General features: G+C 39.7%; 1 protein-coding gene across 25 annotated transcripts in view; it reads right to left on the bottom strand.

Moving 5' to 3' along the window:
* The window catches only part of DLG2 (discs large MAGUK scaffold protein 2), a 1,618,243-nt gene that overhangs the window by 274,168 nt on the left and 1,328,741 nt on the right, over positions 1 to 15,334 (bottom strand). The window lies entirely within an intron of this gene.

Raw genomic sequence — 15,334 nt, 5'->3', positions numbered from 1 at the left:
AAAGAATGCCTGGAGTTCATGTTGCTGTTGCTAACTCCCATTTTGGGGCCCACGCCAAAAGAGAAACAGAGCATCTCAAAACAAGCTCAGAACTGCCAAGAGGGAAAATTCATTCTGAAGTCAAATTTAATGAGAAGCAAAAGCTAAAATCTTTCTCAAATCAATTCAGTCTAAGTCAACACAACGTAATCACTGAGTGCTTTTTTGATGACAGGGCTCCCTGTCCACCCCAGGAGTGAGACGGTGGGTGGGGGACAGAGGTGAACAAGACAAGCCCGAGGAAGCCTTTCTATTCAGTTGAGCACACAGTAGGTCCAGTTTCCTAACCTACACGGAGGCTGGTTTCTGCAGATGACATCAGAATTCTGCTTCCTTTTATTTATAGGGAAGATGGCCACAGCCCATGAAAAAAAATAAAAGAATTCATTGGTTTATCTACATATAAAATATAGAGTCTTATTTGGCCTTTCACGAATCCTTTTTGACAATGATACTGGCTGGGCGGTGGGAGTTATAGCTCTGTTTCCCTATCAGGCCTGGAACATTTGTCATCCTCAATTCTGCATCCTGGGCCTCTCCTAGTAACCTCATTCAAGTCTCCTTTTTCACTTTTACAACTTTCCTGGCCTCGTCCCTGGTTTTCTGTTCTGGTGAACTCCTTACTGGAATCATTGATTGCACAGTAAATCGGGAAGCCCGCTGAGCTAGGCTTGGCCTGCCTGTGCCACTCAGTCACTGAGTGACTGTCATGTCGCCAGTCTGAACCTCGATTCTTTTCTGCCTCTCTGTGTTAGACTCAAAGAGCTCTTTGATTCTAACAGTTCCTTTGAACTATAAAATTTCAGATTAACTCCTTGGTAGCTGATAGTCGTTTCAGAGATTGTCATTGATAAGTCAGCAGTCTGACTCAAGAGCTAGAAGAGACAGGAAACGTACTTGATCCAGGCTCTTGCCTAGAGGAAGCTGAGTGCACGAGACATGTACCAAAACGTCTCTTGTCAAGCAATTACAGTTAGCTTTTTAATTAAAAAATTATATGGTCACGGCAAATGAATTGTAATGTTTCAGAAAGGCATATAAGGAAAAGTGTAAAGTCCCTTCACTGTCTGCACTCCCGTGGTAACCACTGTGAGCGGTTTCTTGTGCACGCTTTATAGAAACCTGCTATACGCACACGTAAGCACGGGACTTTATTTTTGTTTCCTCTACATATCTTAATATACTATTGCCTTCTCATTTAAATGAATAGGATACTATCATATATATATCTAATTCTACAACTTTTGTTTTCATTTAACCATGTTGTACGTCTTCAATACCAGCTGATATCATTATACTTAAAAAATATATTTTTATTGATTTTTAGAGAGAGAGGAAAGGAGAGGGCGAAAGAAAAATATCAATGTGAGAGTGGGGCGTTGATCAGCTGCCACCTGCATGCCCCCTACCGCGGATCAAACCTGTAAACCCAGGCAAGTGCCCCGACTGGTAAAGGGACCTTTAGGTGCACGGGACTATGCCCCACCAACTGAGCCCCAACGGCCAGGGCTCATTTTACCTTTTCAATGGGGGCCTATTCCATGGTGTGGATGCAGCAGCATCTTTTCAATAGTATCCCTATTGATATGGTTATGGTTGTACCCAGCTTTTTGCTACCACAAACACTTATGAATGTGCTTCTGAAGGATAACTTCCCTGAAAATACAGGGGTGGGCAAAAATAGGTTAATAATAATAACTAATACAATAATTAATTAATTAATTAATAATGCAAGATTAAACTGTTTCGTGTACTCACAAATGTAAACCTACTTTTGCCCACCCTTATATATCTTAAAGAGCTTTCTTCATTCATACATTATGACATACTGTGGAGTGTTCTATTATTCAATTTATTTTACCAGTGTACAATAGATGGACCCTTAGGTTGCTTCAGCATTTTGCTATTACAAATAATCCTGTAATAAATGTCATTTAACAATAAGTTGTTGGATACAAGGTATGTGTTAAATTTTGATAGCTATTGCCAAGTTGCCTCCAAAAATGTGACATTACTATTTACTCCAACAAATACTATATAATAGGCTACTTTTTCACACTCTTGTAAATTACACATATACCAATATCTGACCTTTAACATTCTGATAGGTAGATAATTATATTTAAAATTTTTGCATTTCTCCAATTATGAGGTTAAGCATCTTTTTATATGTTTGTTGGTTATTTAAATTTCTTTTTACATAAAATGCCTGTTCACTTAACATGTTTATTTTTTGTCTGGAGAATTTGCTCATTTGAAAATTTATTTGTATATCAAAAATATTAGTGCTCCGTCTCATATAACTATTGCAAATATTCTTACTAGTTTGGTATTTGCATTTTATGTTATTGTATTTGAACTATTTTGGCTTTTCCCTTGCATGTTATTTCTTAACATACAAAAGTTTAAAATGTTTTATATACTCAAATTTATCACTTTTTTTCCTTTTTAGCTTTTAATTTTTTGTATTACATCTTCCCCTCTATAATATATTTAATAAATTACTCATGTTTTCTTTTGTTACAATCACAGTTTATTTTTTTAGCCATCTACTGTAATATATTTTGGTGTTTAATGTGAGAACCAGGTGAACAACCATCCTTTCTTGAACCTTTCCTTCATAGCATCAAATTTCTACATCTTTCAATATTCTGATTATCCTTTAAATTTTTCTCAGTTAGTAAACTAAGGGAGCATGGAAAAGTGAGAAGAAACACAAGACTTTGAGTCAGAGAGAACTGGGTTTGAATCCTGATTCCACCAGTTATATCTAAGTAACTTGGGAAATTCACTTAAATTCTCTGAGCCTCAGCTTCCTTACCTGTAAAATGGGTATAATACCTACGTATCAGGGCTACTGCATAAATAAATGAAACAATAACTGTAAAGCCCTTAACACAGAGACTGGCACAAAAAGACATTTATCAAATAGTATCTATTATCACTGTATTTTTTCAAAGAGCTGTGGTTATAAGTGATGAAATAAAATCTAATGGAAATTAACCAGTACACAATATAGTACATGGGTTACTATATATATATATATATATATATATATATATATATATATATATATTTTTTTTTTTTTTTTTTCTTTTTTTTCTTTTTTCTTTTTTTTTTCTAATTTACTTTTTTCTTAGGAATACCCAATTTCAGCACTGGAAGAGACTTAGAAATTTGTTCACCCAACACTTACACATTAGAGACGATCCCCATTAGGGGAAGGGACTTGCCCTAAGTCATATCAGAATCAGTACAGGGTTAGGACCAGCCAGAGCGTCTCCTGCCCAGCCCAGGCCTCTTCCACCTTAGCAGATGTTCCCTGTGATGGTTATGTGTTTGCTTTCCACTGGGCCAGCAATAACCAAATCTTGTTCATCTTAGGCCTTTTTCTACACGGGTCTCCACATTTGTGGAGCATTTGATGCCGCCATCATCCTGAACAATGCCCTGCACACATGTTCCCTGTCACTCTTTCAGACTTTTCAGGGTCACTTTGCTTTTTATTTCCATTCCTGTGGCTTGAGTTTTTATCAGTAAATTTTGCTCAAATAACATTTTCTGAGACATTAAAAAACAGTTTACATCATTGTCATGACATTTTAAAATACCAAGGGTGACACAGCCTCATCTATTTATTATTTCTATGTTTCTGCTTCAATTTGAATTTTCTCTTCTTAGAGCATAAACAGAGAGACTGGATGCCATTAAATATTGCTGAGATTAACAAGGGTGGTCATTGTTAACATTCACTGATCATCAGGCATGCTCATTTAGGGAGGGGATATTTATACATTATCTCATTTAATCTTCAGAAGTCTGGGATTACTTTTTTGATTTTATAAATAAGAAAACTGAGCTCAGAGAGAATCACTAATTTATTCAAGGTTAAATAGTTGGAAGGGGTTAAGAATTTAAAATAGTCTAACTAAAACTCTTGAGCTCCTACTACCATTTCCTACTGTTCTTCCTTCAATACCCTGTCTAATTCTGAGGTCTACACCTGCAAGATTTCAATTCTGAAATTTGCCTTTCAAGCTCCCTGAGACCATAGCCCACAATTGTGTGTGATACGCTGGTCAGCTCAGCAATGGTCAGATCAGATCATGCAGGGTTGAGACAAAAGGCTTTGGGGAGGCTAGAACAATTCCACCTATTGTCATCTTCTTATGTATACAACTGCACAGGCTATTTTCCTTACCTAGAACATATTTCACCCCTTCCCCACCTGGAAAACTTCTCCTAGTCGGTAAAGATTCAGTCTGAATGGACGTGGGGCGTGTGCTTATTGGTGAAGGCCTACAGGTAGGGGCTCATCTTACTGGAGCTGGGGTCCCCCGTGTAGTGCTTGAGAAAGGGGAGGTGTATGGTAACCGAAGCGGTGAGTGCACAAGCAAGTGGGTGAGTGGCAGGGGTTCATGCCACCTTACCCAGGCTGGCGGTCGTCTGGGCCTTTTTGACCCTGGCTCCACGCTGAGGAAGAACTCAGCATGTTTCAGGAAATCCATTCCACTTGGGGTCAGCTCCAGTGATAAAAAGATTCTTTGTGTTTAAACTAAATCATACTGCTGGTACTTTTCACCTCTCGGTTCCAGTTCGGCCCTCTGAGAGTTCACAGAATGTTCTTTTTTATTATTTATTTTTTTATATGCTCCTCTTTCTAATATTTTCAAAGTGAAATTTATTGGGGTGACATTGGCTAATAAAATTATATAAGATTCAAATGTTTTGAATATTTGAAGACAGTTTTCTCTTTTCCAGGTTAACTGACCTCACTCCCTTCCCCATCCCTTCATATCATTCTCACCAAGTGACAATTTGGCTCTGTTTGCATGTGTCCAGTGACAGGGAACTCTCTCCTTTTAGTCTGTCCATTCCATTTGGGGATGGCTTTTATAAGTTATTTTTAGCATCTTAGTATTATTTAATACTTCACCAGACCCAGCCCAGTGCATATGAGGTCAGTTATGGCAACATGGATACTCACTACAATTATTTTCTTTTAATATGCTCCTTGGGTAGTGTCTAGAGCTAAACACAGTGCTAATACAAATTCTGTTTCTTTAAAATAGCCATTTTAGTTATTTCCCCTTGCACTGTAAGGGAAGGAGTGAACCAGAGTGACACATAGCCATTGTCGAGCCATTGACCATCCAGTACAGGACAATGACAGGTAAACACACAAGTGAGCACCTGGTGGTAAGTGCTATGACAAGAAAAGGTCAGGATGCTCTGGGACCCAGAGGAGGGGCCCTGTTAAAGTCTGAAGACGTCTGAGCTGGTCTCCTGGAAGAAGCGACATGGGAAACAAGATCTGAGTGAGTTACCCAGGAAGGGCTGTGGAGAGAGGGATGGGCAGAGGAGGAGCAAGAGTACTCTAGGCAGAGAGGGAAGCAGACAGCACCGTGTGGGGGTGAGTGAGGGGCTGGCACATCTGAGAAAGAAAGTTGTTGCTGAAGGGCAGAGAGGGAAGAAAAGGGAGTGGGAAAAAGGTGAGAGACGAGGTAGGAGAAATGAAGGTGACGTGGGTGGTGATGATGATGGTGGTGGTGATGATGATGATGGAGGTCTTGGCGATAGTTGACAGGCACGGTCCCAAGCATTTTCTACATACCAATTCCCATAACCCTCATAACATCTCTATGATGTTAGAACACATAACAGTGGCCACTTTATTGAGGAACCCACTGGGGCACAGACAAATTAAATCACTTGCCGGAAGTTTCACTGCTGTTAGTGGCAAAGCCAGGAATTAAACCCAGGCCGTCTGGTTTAAGAGTCTGAATTTTTAACCATGACATATTACTGTCTCTCAAGGATTTGGTGGTACAGGCATGATAAGCCACTTAGTGAATCTGGAGTTTGTTGCGACTGTAATGGGGAACCATTCCTCGGCTTAGAATTGAGAAATATTATTTTATCATTACCCCCATACCCCAGGAGTGCTAGAGAAAATACAGGGAATATGCAGGAGCCATGTGCTCTTGCCAGGCCTGTTAAGAGCCTCCCAAGGTGAACTGGCCCCTTTGGAGGCAGTACCACTGCTGTGGCTGCTGAGGTCTCCACCCCAGCTCGTGTCATCTGCCTGCTGTGGAAACAGTGCCATGGGAAGAACACTGGGTTTAGGCTTGGGCAGGTCAAGATTCAAATCTTGGTCTCCTTACTTACTAACTCTATGACCTTGGGTACTTGGGTAAGTTACTAAACCCTTTTGACCTTCAGTTTCCTTATATGCAACCAAAGATATTAACCCTAATTTTGCTGGGTTGTTGTTTAGATAATTAGAGGTAATGCAAATAAAGTACTTAACATTTGGCACATTGAGTAGGTACTAATCAATGGTTGCTATTTTTATTACAGCATATCCATTATCTACAAACCCAGACTTTAAAATGGCTTTTATTAGCTATGATTAAAAAAACAAAAAACGATTAGGTATAAGATTGTCTTGGAATAGCTAAGAGTAGCTAAGAACTAAAAATTTAACTGAATTATTAATTGTGAAAAAAGTACAAAGGGGTGACCCAGTGGGAAAGGGCTAGATAACTGGCACTAGATTTCAATTAAATTAAGTCAGGTACAGAACACAAGGGACCGTTTCTAGCAAATTACTTCACTGTTGGGGGTCTGGTTGGTACCTGGCAGGGGGACAGCAGGGAAGAAACTGGGGCAGAATCGGAACAATTTCTCCTTTATTCAGAGGGACTAGAGATAGTAAGATGAGCAGATGTATTACCAGTGAATTAAATGTCTATTTTCATTTCCTGAAGTGAGGCGATGCAGTGAGGTGGAAATTCGGTTCAGCTGCTAACTCAGCCATTAACTGACTCAGGTCAGCAGATACACTGGTGTGGAAAATGGAAGGTGCTAAATCCCACCATCTCTGGGGTCTTCCCTGTGATTCAGAATTCAATGACTTCCACGGTTTAAAAATAACAATAACATCTCAAAGGGTTTTACAGCGAAAAAGCTGTTTTCCCACCTCATTTTTCTCACCAAACAAGGTGAGACATAAACAACTATAAGAAAAGCATTCACCTGTATTAACGGATCCTTATCACATATTTGTGAGGGAAACAAAGAAACTATAAATATCTCATTTAATCCTGAATGGTGAGCAGGCTAGGGTGGTTGGCATAGAGCATGGAGAGAGAGAAAGGAAAAATGGTGCCAGCAGAAGTGGACCTTAAATGCCAGGTTAAGAAGTTTGGTCAATAAGTGGCCAGGGGAGGGCTTTACGGAGGCATTGGGCACAATTTGATTTGTGCTGGGGGGTGGAAGCGGCTATGTCAATAGTGAGATGTTGGGGTTGAAGAGCTAAGTCCTGGCTGGTGTGGCCCGGTTGGCTGAGCATTGTCCCATGCACTGAGAGGTTGCCAGTTCGATTCCGGTCATGGCACATACCTAGCAGGGGGTGTGCAAGAGGCAGCTGATTGATGTTTCTCTCTCTCTCCCTCTCCTCTCTCTCTCAAATCAACAAAAACCTACTTTAAAAAATAGGATAATCAGATGGGAGACTATTGCAATATTACAAATGGTAGATGATAAAGACCTGAACTGGAAAAATGAGAATGGAATTGACAGTGGGAAATGGGCAAAGACTTGAGAGAGGACACAGAGGAAGGTTCTACACAGGTTTTCTCCTCAAATACCTCTAGGAACCAAACAGAGCTTAACGAATATTTATAGCATTGAATGGACTGGAACTGGGAGATGAGAAAGGTGATGAGAGGGGAAATGATACCAATAATCAATATGGGAACACAGGGTGAAAAGTGGGTTTCGGCAAGAGGATAATTCATCTTAAGATACACTGTGTTTGCTGTGTCTACTGGACATCTTGCAGGTAGTTGGAAAATATCTATCCGGAGCTTAGAAAAATAGTCAATATTAACAATCATTTTAGTCTTGGTGTTTCTAAAGTGAATGCCTTGATCTGACTAGGCCCAGATGGAGAAGAGTCTTGTTGTACAACACGGGAATAATAAGAGCACCCACTTCCCAGAGCTGCTATAAGGTTAGATCTGTTAATGCATGTAAAACACAATAGGGCCTGGCAGTAGAAGGACATATAATTATTAGCTGTTATTGACCTTTCCCCTGACACACACAAAGGATGATCTGGGCTAGTATAAAATTATCTCAAAAAAGATTCAGCAGACCCAGGAGAAGTGCCAGGATTATGGACACTGTGAGAGGAAGTATGGTGCTCTGGAAAGCAGTCCTAGGAGTCAGGAGTCTGTAGTCGAAGTCCCATCCTGCTGTTAGTCTATTTCAGTTTGGGCAATCCCTTTACTTCTCTGGGCCTCAGTTTCTTCATCTAGAAAGAGAGCCTCATGCTAAATCTCTGAGGTCCTTTCTTGTGCTTAATAAACAAATACATTCTATGCATGACATATATTTTGTTGACAACTTGATAAAAACAAACAGTTCATTCAGCAGTTCAGCATTAAACTTTTCAAATACCCTCTAACACATCTCAGAGTGAATGAACTATAAATTATATTTGAAGTGGAAATTTCTAATTAAGTTCCCTTCTCCTGGAGGCTGTTACACTCAGTGGAGAGTAATAACATTTCTGACAGTAGCTGCATGAGAGCTCAAAGCCAGAATCCTGGAGCAGAGGCAAAATGAAAACTGATATTAGACATTTACATGTCTTAGCAATTGCAATTAGCTCCCTTATTTTAAATACGGCTTGCTGATGCAAAAATGGGCACATATTAACAAAAAACCCCCCACCTTTAAAAATGTTTTGGTTTACCAGGGCATTTATAGAAGACTGATCATTTTAGAGTCTTTAATTGAAAATGATGATACAATTTGGCCATCCAAACCTACTTACTACCAGCAAAAATACAGTAAATAACTTTTAGGATTCATGCATTTTGAATAATCAGGTAACTATCTTTATAAGAATGTGCAAATACAAAATAGTTGAAACCTTCCTCATATATGTTATACAAATATAAGATGATACTAGTATCTACAGCTCTGATTTTTCTCTTAACTCTGGATTTGGAAATCTACCGACTTACTTGACTCTCCAATTGGATGTCTAAGGTTTTTCAAACTCATCCTGCTGAAAAGCAAACTCTTAATTTTCTTCCAAACCTGTTTCTGGGGAATTTTTCCACTTTCAGTAAATAGTAACACCGACATCAGCCACTCAAACCGGAACCTACGTGCCAACCTGAATTCTCTTTCCCTCCCGCCTCCCCATGTAATCCATCAGCATCTGTTCACTCCAGCTCCAAACCATATTTCAGTTGCATCCACTTTTCTCCAACTCCACCATCCCTCCCAGGGACATTGCAACAGCTCCTTTATTGGTCTCTCTGCTCTCACTCTGTATTCCCCATCCTATTCTATCCATTTTGATCCAACAGCCAGAATGATCTTTTCAAAATATATATCAGATCATGTCTCTCTCTTGCTAATTTTTTTCTATTGGTTTCTTGTACTTTGAATAAAATTTAAGCAACTCACCTTACCTCAACTCGTCCTTCTGATTCTGTCTCAGTCCACTGTCTGCCTCCTTCACTGTTCTACAGCTACCAGGGCCTTCTTTCTGCTTCACCTAAATCCAACTTCCTCCAGCCTCAGGGCACTGGTAGCTGCTGTCTTTCTGACCTTCTCACATTCGATCCCTTATTTTTATAAGTCTCAGATCAAAGGCCAATTCCTTGGAGAACTCTTTGCTAACTGTTTAAAGTAGCTTTCCAGACTATCTTTAACATCTTGTTTTAATTTCTTGTAGAACTTAGGCCTACCTGATATTTTGCCTGTTTCTCACCCACCCAGAGAAATGCTTCCTGTGAGTAGGGGCTTTGTCTTTTTTACCTCCAAACCTCTGATACCTGGAACACTATATATATACTTAATATTTCTTGAGTCAATAAAGGCTTATAACTGTTAGATCACATACTTTTATTTAAGTCATTAAAATTTATCTGACAATCATTTGTTGCACGTTTATTAAGAGCAAGGTACTGACCAGAGGTCTCTTCAGAAGGAATTTGTTATGTAGGGAGAGAAGGGTTGATTGACTGGACTCAATGGGTCAGAATCTTCACTTTTAAAAAAGCTCCTAATGACAGATGATCAGGCAAATGAGGGACCCTCTTGGGGGGAAGTAGCTCTTTGCTCTCCTACGCACTCTGGCTGGCCCTTCATTCATTCTACAGTTGATTTCAGTCTCAGGTTGTGCTGTGACTTTGCTGGTTACAAGCTCTCTGTCCCTTTGGGGCTCTATTGCCAATTAGGACTCAGCAGAATGGTCAGGAAATTTCCTTTGAGACATGCTTTGAAAGGGATACAGAAACATGAAACCAGTGGCACATAGAACCCATGACAGACCCAGTCTCTTCATTCTGGGTTTTATTTACCACATTGTGCTTTGTGCATGAGTCTCTGTTGATACAAATGTCTCTCTGGGGATCATGGTGGAACTATCTTTGAAGGTCCCGTTCCATGTCTCAGTGCCCTTGAAAACACCATTGCTAAGGATTTACTCACCTCTATGTCTCCCAAGTCCCCAAACTGCTCAAGCAAAGGGTCAAACTCTAGGAGGTGAAGCTAATAATCTCCCCTCAAAGATCAGCTTCTCACCTTAGCCTCTAAGCCCTCTACTCTGGCATGAGATGAATGTATGTTTTCGGGCTGACAGGTTCCTTTAGCTTAGGGTGAGATTTAAAACCAGGGCCTTTCATTGATGGATAGTGATAATGAAAACAACCTTCTGAGTTTGCTCAGCATGCTATACCTTTCGAAATCAGTAGACTGATTGCAATTGCTCAATTATTTTTTTTAAACTTAGTTTTCTGTGATTTCTGAAATTAAACTATCACTAAATTTAATCAACCATTAGAAACACCATCAATAGGGAATTGATTAAATGAATTATTAAATATTCACACAGTAGAATACTATGCAGCCATCAAAAGCAGTGGCATACATACCTAATATATTAATATTCTGATACTGAAAAATATTCATGATTCATTGCTAAATTAAAGGAAAATAAGTTGCAAAACTGTATATATAATGCTGCTTATTTAAAAAAGGGTATTAGACAGTTATGAACAGAACAAGGATGATGGGCGAGGTACAGAAACTCACCAGGGCACAAAGCACCAGATGCCTACAAGGAGCGAAACTGGGAAAACAAGAACCTTGTCCCCAAGGTAACCTATCCTCCCCCAGCATATCGTTGCTCATGTGGTTTAGACCCCCTGAGTGTTTCCTCCCTAAAAATAACATCTAGGCCTCAGTTGTATTTTAGCTCCAGGCCCAGAAAAGCAGCAAAACCAGGCAAGTGATGCAGTGGCTGCCTCAAGACCAGCTACATTGACTAATGACCCCCTGCCCTGGCACCAACAATCAGTGGAGACCAGGACCCTGAAAGAGCACACCCGGAAAGCTGATGAATATTCTATTAAGACCCTCCCCCGAAGTCGCCCCTAAGATTTCCACCAGCCAGAGAGATAAATATGCTCAGCACAAAGGACCTACCAGGGGAGCACGCCAGCACCACCTCCTCCCCACTTCTTCCCTCCAAGGGGACCCCATGAGACTTGCAACCAGGGGAGCAATGGGCAGTAGCAGCTAGTCCTGGGCTTACCTTGAACCTGTCTCCAAGGGCCCTTCTCTCTCTCTGACTCCTCAGTGAGCCCAAGCAGCCCAGCCTGGGCTCTCCTGTTGCTCCTTCTACACTCTTCCTTGTTTCACAATCTCGAGTATATTTTTGCTGCCATCCTGGAGCCAATACCCTTTGACTCAGTGCTTTGTAGCCCTACCCTCTGGGTATCCCCATTCCCACCCCCTTTTCCTTAAATAAATTCTTTTTTTTTAAAATTCACTGTCTGAGATGGCTACTTAGCCTGCCCACACACCATCTACCTTAATCTTTCAAAAGGGTATATGATCTAATAGAGAACAGTTTACACAACCAAAAGCTAAATGCTATCTGTGGTTTCAGAGGGCTGTGGTGTCAAGGCCATGATGGGGGAAAAATACTAAAGAGGAGAGAAGGCATTGCATTTTATTTTATAGCCTTTAGTAGCATCTGAATAATTTTAAGTGAATATGTATTGTCATAACACTTTAGAAGGTATATAAAAAGTTTCAACTATTGCCCAGCTGGTGTGGCTCAGCGGTTTAACTATTGAGTTTAAGGTTTGTGTTACTTTGACAATAAAAAGCAAAAAGGGCGGCCAAAGCAAACTAAAAATGCAGTAGTTTTTATAGAAAAACTGAATAAATTTGAATAATCAAATTTTCAAACACTACATAGATTCATTTAGCAGCTATTTACTGAATGTCTTCTTTGTGGCAGTCTTTGTACTAAGTTTTGGGGATGCATTGGTAAAGAAAGCAATCGCTTCATCCTCAGTGACTTAGAAAGTCTAACATAAGTTCTCAACTGGGTATGGAAATGTGGGGGAGGGGTAGATATTTTTTGTCCCTAAAATGTCAGATTTTGGGATCAATATTGGCATTAATTGTGCAAGCCAGGGTATGTAAAATGTCTTGCAAACCGTGACGCAGTTATACTCAGTGCAAAACTGTCCTACCAAAAATGCAATAGCACCTGCAATAAAAAATATTGGGTCAAGATTGCTTTTCACTTAAATATGCTAATTCCAAATATGCCTTAATGAGATGATAGTATAAGTGAAAAAGATTCTTGGTTCTTTTTTCCCCTGCACAGTTTACCTTCTTTGTAATCATTAAAATCAATTTTAAAGAAAGAAACAAACTGTCTGTAGAGACATACCTGTCCAATGGCCCATTCCTAAAGCTCCTAAAAAGCTTAAGTAAGACTAAGATGCTAAATAAGGTGCTAAGAAGGTCAAAATCCATTCATGCAAAACTCAAACTCTGGTGACTGTGTGCAGGACTTACCTTATGTTTTATTTCACCATGGCTTCTCAGGATGATGGCATTCTTTCATGTTTGGGCCTACAGGTACCTTGGCATCTGAGTATTGTCCATAATTACATGTTAGCATTTCTCTTACTTATTCCTCTCCTAAAAATAAGGTCATCATCCCACTGCCCCAAAGCTCCCAGGAATCAGGTTTTCTGAGTTCACACAAATTGTGTCTAGGCTTGAAATCCCCCCTTTCAGTGGTTTCATCTGTCAAATCAAGGGGAGGAGATCTGAACAGACAGGAATGCTGAAAATCAAGTTGTATTTACCAGTATTGCTGAGAAATGATCATTTTCCCTTGAAAATATCTTTTGTGTTTGTTCTTTCTTATCTAATTTACTACCCTAGCTCTAAGTCTTAATGTAGACTATTGCAACAGACCCCCCCATCCAGCTATTTATTTAGAAAAATGTCCAACCACAGAAAAATAGAAAGAACAATACAATAAAAATCCATAATATTTTTATCACGATTCATTAGTTGCTAATATTTTGGCACATTTATCTTCCCATCCTTCCTCCCTCCTACTTTCTCCGTCTACCTCTATCTATTATCTATCATCTATCTATCTATCTATCTATCTATCTATCTATCTATCTATCTATCTATCTATCTATCATCTATCTAATCTATCTATCTATCATCATCATCATCTATCATCAATCATCTCTAAAGAGACACACATATAAACACAGGCACCATTTTTTCTGAACCATTTGGAATATGTGGCAGATATCATGCCATTTCCAATCTAACATACTAACAAAGTATCTCCTCAGTGTAAAGATATTTCCTATATAACCACATTGTCATTATTACACCACAGAAAGCTAACAATAATTCTATCCCATTCAGTATACCTATTCAGACTTCTTCAATTGTTATCAAAATGTCTTTTATAGATTTTTTTCTTCAATCTAGTAGTGAATCAAGGTTTACTCATATTTGGTTGTTATTATGCATTTATTAATTATTAATCTAAAATACTATCTTTTTCTTTAATGATACTGACATCTCCCTCCCTCCCTCCCTCCCTCCCTCCCTCCCTCCCTAGCGTTCAGGCCAGATGCTTATAGACTGTTCCATATTCTGGATTTGTCTAATTGTTTCTTCCTGATCAGAATCAGGTCAAACATTTTTAGCAAAATCTAAGAAAAAATACGTAGACGCCTTACTGTATCATGTTATGAGGACCAAAATGTGAGGTTGTCTCACTATCGGTGATAGTAAGTTTGGTCACCCAGTTAACGACCCCCAGATCTCTCCAATTCTACAGGCACCTTTATTTTATTTTGTTTTTAAAGAAGAATTGTTTAAATTGATTCTTTAGAGAAAGAGGAAGGGAGAGGGAGGAAGAGAGAAACATTGATGCGATAGTGAAGCATTGATCAGCTGCCTCCTGCACCACCCCCCACTGGGGATGGAGCCTGAAAGCCAGGCATGTGCCCTGAGCAGAAATGGAACCAACCACTCTTTGGTGTAAAGGATGACACCCAACCAACTGAGCCACACCAGCCAGGGCTAATGCACCTTTAGAATGACACCTTTGTAAATACCAATCTGTGGGGTGATTTTTTGAGACCATGTAAATATCCTTTTACCCCAAAAACTTTCATTTTAATTTTTTGTTTACATCTACTGACTGTGCTTGCCTGAAACACTTATTTCATTGAGGGTTGAAAAATGATAATTTTTTAATTCTCTATTCCTTCTCGAATCATTAGCTGGTATTCTTCTGAGCAGAAGGCCCTTCCCTTTATTTTCATATTCCCTCCCCACCCCACCTCCCTCAGTGTCATTGTGGACTCAAGTTTTTTTTGTTTTATGGAGACATTGCAGTTCATTACTATGCAGTGGACTTCTAATTCACCTGCAAGCCTTCTTCTAAACTCTCTTGCTCACCCTTAATCCCTCTCTTCTTTCTACTTCTACCACTTTGACAGTCATCTCGTATTTCATGGCCAATCTCCTTTTTTTCTAAGTACTGTTTTTCACAGTTACACGATACAGATTCTCATCTTCTTCTATACTCTTCGCTGCTTGTAGGTCACATGCAAATTCCCCATCCTCCCCTTTAAGGCCTTCCATAACATGGCTTTTACTACATACCTCTCTAGTTTCTTAAGACCTCAGACTTCTGTAATGTGAGGAGAGCTGATCTTCTCCAATCCTCCCATCTGATAGGTAAGAAGACTGAGGCCCAGGGAATACAGTCACTTGCAGGCTCACACATTTGTCTCAGAGTCAGAATGGAAATGCCTGTATTTGTTCCCCTATATTACACATTTCCTGTCCTAAGCAAACCCTTTGCTGCAGCCAGAAGCTTCATGCACATCCCTCTGCCAATGTCATTCCTCATGGA

Source organism: Miniopterus schreibersii (assembly GCF_964146895.1).
Source record: "Miniopterus schreibersii genome assembly, chromosome: 12".
NCBI classification, from domain to species: Eukaryota; Metazoa; Chordata; class Mammalia; order Chiroptera; family Miniopteridae; genus Miniopterus; species Miniopterus schreibersii.
Note: the sequence above shows the minus strand (reverse complement) of the source record. Positions and strands in the feature narration are given on the sequence as shown.